Source organism: Rhinoderma darwinii, chromosome 8, assembly GCF_050947455.1.
Source record: "Rhinoderma darwinii isolate aRhiDar2 chromosome 8, aRhiDar2.hap1, whole genome shotgun sequence".
Classification (NCBI taxonomy): Eukaryota; Metazoa; Chordata; class Amphibia; order Anura; family Rhinodermatidae; genus Rhinoderma; species Rhinoderma darwinii.
The window spans coordinates 74,764,781-74,769,879 of record NC_134694.1 but is presented as its reverse complement, the minus strand read 5'-3'; the positions used below and the strand labels follow the sequence as shown (position 1 = coordinate 74,769,879).

At 48.2% G+C, this 5,099-nt stretch overlaps 1 long non-coding RNA gene across 1 annotated transcript; it reads right to left on the bottom strand.

Annotated features, from left to right (window-relative positions):
* Positions 1-2,141: 2,141 nt before the first annotated feature.
* On the bottom strand, positions 2,142-2,813 carry LOC142658727 (uncharacterized). The gene is made up of 3 exons (XR_012850159.1): positions 2,698-2,813; positions 2,318-2,471; positions 2,142-2,203 (listed from the first exon to the last, which is right to left on the bottom strand). It is a non-coding gene; the product is annotated as an uncharacterized LOC142658727 (long non-coding RNA).
* Positions 2,814-5,099: the final 2,286 nt, after the last annotated feature.

Sequence of the window (5,099 nt, the reverse complement as noted above, 5' to 3'; positions counted from 1 at the left end):
TCGCATCGAGCTTGCACCTTGCAAACTACTTTTGGCCGTGTTGGGTGTTTTTTTGGGTTTTTACAGGTAAAAAAGCTACACTATACCCTGGACTCAGCCGTGTGCTGATATCATGGATGGTTTCTCGGAGATTTGGTGAGCGCCGACCCATGCTTCAGGAGGGAACACGGAGAAGAGGGAGGATTTGGGTTCATCCACTTGTGGCCCAGCGCACCTCCAAAGGCCATTTTCATACTCTATATGATGACCTTCGCAGCCACCCGAGAAATTTCGGACGTTTTGCCGCATGTCTGTGTCGACTTTTGATATTCTGCTGGACCCGATTCGCACAGGAATAACCTACCAGGACACAAATATGCGGCACTGCATTTCCCCCGAGGAGCGACTCCTTGTGATGTTGAGGTATGTGTGTTTTAAACAATAGCAGCTTACAGGATGGTGTGTGGTTGTCATGTCCTACATCACGTTTATTTGTGTGTTGTGTTTTTGCATCTCGCCCATGTAGATTTCTAGCTACCGGAAACAGCTATAATTTGTTACATTTCGAATTCCTTCTTGGAGTGAGCACAATTTCGGGCATTGTGACAGGCACCTGTGTTGTGTTGTGGCTGCGATTGAAGGCCACAGTGATGCCTCAGCCCACGACAAACCACTGGCTTTCGATTTCTGCCGACTTTATCACCACCACCCAATTTCCAAATTGTATTGGTGCCCTAGACGGAAAGCATATTCGGGTCAAGAAGCCCCCCCACTCAGGATCCCGATTCTATAACTACAAACAGTTTTTTTCCATCGTCTTGTTGGCCTTGTCCCACAGCAATTATTGTTTTACCATTGTACATATAGGGTCCTATGGAAGCTCAGCTGATGCCCGTATCTTTCGTACATCCAGGATGGGCCATCGTCTGATGTGCAATCTACTTTCCGTTTCCATGCCGTTAGGTTAGTTGTTATTTGGGGAGGGGATATTTTGATTAGGGACTCGCAAGACATGAGGACCCTTGACGTGGGTTGCGAGCTTATATCTTTGGTGGTTTTTCATTTTAGTTTGAATGTCCTCTAGACTAAATAGCTTGGGAGGCAGATTGGCTTAGCCCATGTTCACTAATGCCAAGGCAAAATACATTTGTTCGACATTTCTCACACCACTGCAATGCAGGCGAGCACAATATGAGGAATGGAGGAAAACCACCAAAGATACACTAATACCTCAATCATGGCATGCTACAATCTTGCTCCATCGGCATAATGTTTGAACATTACCTAAAAGAATCTTTGTGGGAACCCTTTTTCCACCACATAGATGGAGGCAAACACATCAAATCTTACTTGCAAACAGAAAAACAATTTAATCTGTAATTTAAAACGGTAACTTTTAACAGAAACCAGCAGGCATCCAAAAATAGAAAACGCACCAACATGATGCTACATTAACAAACTGGGACTTCGATGTTTACATCACCACATCGAGGCAGCCGTAATCGCCCTCCACACATCTATAAATCATGATACCTCTGTGATGGCGACTGATGGCTCTGCATTTCAGCACCACTATACTGTCCCTGGGCCTGCTGAGGATGTTCCTCAACAGCATAGTGGTGCTGATACAGAGGGTTGAACCCTGCCGGGGGGCCCTGGCCAAAGGGAGGCTGGGGTCTGCCGTAGGGGGCGAAAGGGCGCTCCCGAGGCACCACATGACCAGGTGACATTATGCTCACCATCGGCCGTTGGTACTGTGGCCGTGGAAAGGTGTGTGCAGGCTGGGAAGGGAGAGGTGCAGTACAGGGCACCAAATCCTCAGGTAATCCACGCCATTGCTCTATTACCTGGAAGCACTGGCGTGGATTGTTAGGAGGAGTGGCAGAGTCAATTATAGCAAGGATGGCACCTTGGACGCGTGCCATCCGGTAGTACGGGACTCGCCGGAGTAGCGGCGCCATGGTACGGCCAAAAGCGTCACATCCATCCTCCTCCGAACAGCGCCGAAGGTACTCCAGGACTCTCGAGTGGCTGTGGCAATCTGGGTGCGCCGGCGTCTGGCTGGTGGCGTCCGGGAATTGGCCACGTCCCTTGGCAGCTGGGGTTGGCTGCTTGTGTTTGCGTGAGCTCGGGGGTCAAGGGCAGCACGGGATGTTGTTCCGTGACCAGCTGCGACTCCACATGGCCAGCCTCCTCCTCGGTGTCATTGAGATTATCACTGCATCTGCCAGAAACATTTTGCGTTACTCCTTTTAACATGTCCACAAGGGCCAAACAGCTTTTTAGGCCGATTATACAGTGAACACACACATGTCATCAAGGTACAGTCAGTACTTACGGCCGCATCTCCATAATGTCCTTGAGGAACATCAGCTGTTTCATATATATGTAGGGGCGTTTTTTGGACGCCCCATCCCCACTTCGCCCTCTGCTTCCAAATTCCCTCCTGAACTGATCCCGACAGCTCCTCCACCGTGTTTTAACATCATCAACTGGACATAGGAACAGGAAACAGACAAAAAAAGGAGACCATGTCACCTAACTGAAAACTGCACTTGTCCGAAACGTCGCTAAACTTTAAACACAACTAAACATTAAACACTTGCCTAATGATGCAGTGACACACCTGCGACCAAGCACAGTACAAACATGTGAAACACAAGGATATACACTACAGCATGGCCGATTTCATTAGCATCAATAGAGATCTGCGCTTACCTATGCTTTTGCGGTCTCTTGTGGTGCTTTTATCCCACTCCTGTCCGAAGAGGCTCTGCGCGACCTCATCCCAGCCAACCTCCTTGCCCGTGCGGTCGTGGTAGGCCTCTGCGTTGGTGTTCCACAACTGGGGTCTGTCATGCACCAAGCAGATAAGTTTTTCAACATCGCACGCACGTGGCATTGCAGCAGATGTCGGTTGGAACTGTGCGCATGTGCTCAGAAAGTGAAAAGCCACTTCCTGGTTTGTACTTGTTTTGTCTAGTTTGGTCAACTCATTTACATAGACTTAACAAGTGTTGCGTGAAAAACGTTGTGCGTACGGAGGTGCTTCCGTGTGCCGTGCGTTGTTTTCACGCACTCATTGACTTCAATGGGTGCGTGATGCGTTGAAAACGCAGAATCAACGGACATGTCGTGAGTTTTTTGCAACGGACCAACGCAGCGCAAAAATCACGCACATGTCTGCACGGCCCCATAGACTAATATAGGTCAGTGCAACGCGCGTGAAAATCACGCGCGTTGCACGCGCGTATTTCCCGTTCGTCTGAATAAAGCCTTAAAGATACTTTAGATAAAACATTTTGAAATTGCATAAACAGAAATGACCTAATACTTTATATCGATGGTATAGAAAGGCTTCCATGACTCTTGTGTTAGCTCTTCAGTAAATTATAGACTTACACAACACTCTTTAGGCCTTGTTCACACGGCGCACAAGAAAAACTACATGTAAAAGCGTCAAAAATGCTAGCGTTTTTGCAAAGCGCTTTCTAAAGTACAGCCGTTTTTTCCCGCATTTTTTTACGCGTTTTCAGCGCATTTTTGTAGCCGCGTTATTGGGACTCCCATTGCCTATGGGAATTAGGCACGTTTTCAACGTTTTCTCATTAATGCTAACAGGAAGTTTAAAGCATGTGTTTTTGACATGTTTTTAATGCATTTTTCGGCGCATGAAACACGGCAAAAATGCGTCAAATACACGCCACATGAACACGGGGCCATAGTCTGCAAACCATTGGCAGTATGTTAACAATGTAAAACAAAAGAAAGTCAATAGTTTGGCACTACTCACAGGCTTTGCTTCATCTTATGAGCGGGTATGTTACCTGTTAGGTAACGGTGGTGCTCAGCTGAAGAATAAGTATCTGGCTGTCCATCAATCCAAAGAAAAGAATAAAAAGAAAAAGCGTCAACTCACCATCCTGCATAAAAATCCTTTTCATTTCTGCTCATAAAATCTCCATAGACAAGGGGTGAGGGAGGATGATCCCAGCGGGCAACAGCCTATTTCGTGTAACAACACTTCCTCTGATCACCATTAACAATATAGTCACTATCTGTCACGATCACAGAGTATGTGGACCCACTAGGCCGCTCCGCCGTAGCGGAAAGGCAGCTGGCCAAGTCACAGTCTATGCAAATGTCTATAACAGTTCGTAGCACAAGGGTACCTGAAATAGTCCAGACAGTGGCCAGGGCTTCAGCACGGATGGAGGTGGGTGCCGCAGGTTGCGCCAGAAGTGGGGGATAACACTGGATGTGGCAGATAACACTGGACGTGGCGGATGACACTGGACGTGGCGGATGACACTGGACATGGCGGATGACACTCGACGTGGCAGAAGACACTGGTGCTGTAGGACACGACTCCAACACTAACAGGCTCAGGAACAATGACACAGCACAGGATACGGGATACAGGTAGCAGGGCATGGGTAACAACAGGAACAGGATAACACTAAGGGACCATTTGCAAGACTGACATGGGATAAACTAACAACGCTCAGGCAATTAGCAAAGGGGCAGGGCCCTTCTTATAGTCTGGGAAATCATGGGCAGTTGATGATGATTTCCCATGTGCGCGCGTTGGACCGTTAAAGGCCAGACACAAGCATGCGCGTGCATAGGAACCTTTAAGGCCAGGCACGAGCTTGCGCGTGTACCCTACGGGACACAGGGGACCAGAGTGGAAGTGAGTGCTGGCGTCTCCTGGGAAGGAGATTCGAGCCAGTGCTCACAGATCCATGGCTGCGGCCGCCGGGGGGTGAGTAAACCCGACAATCCACGGCCATGGACGCTACACTATCCTTGTGATGCCACCTTGTAAGCACATGACCACATCCTCAAGGGGCTCTAACTCTGTATATACATTTGTGCATGTTCTGAAGGCACTCTTTATGCACAGTTGCACATAAATAGCGAGAGCCTATGGATTATATGGTCATGTGGCTGCATGGAAGTAACATCACAAGGGGGATTTTTACCTTGTAATGCTTACAAATAGCCGAAAAAGAATTTTATACTGCTTAGTAGAGATGAGCGAACCGGGACAACCGAACCCGGTTTCGGTCCGAACTTCCGGAAAAGTTCGGTTCGCAGCGAATCCGAACTTCACCGGG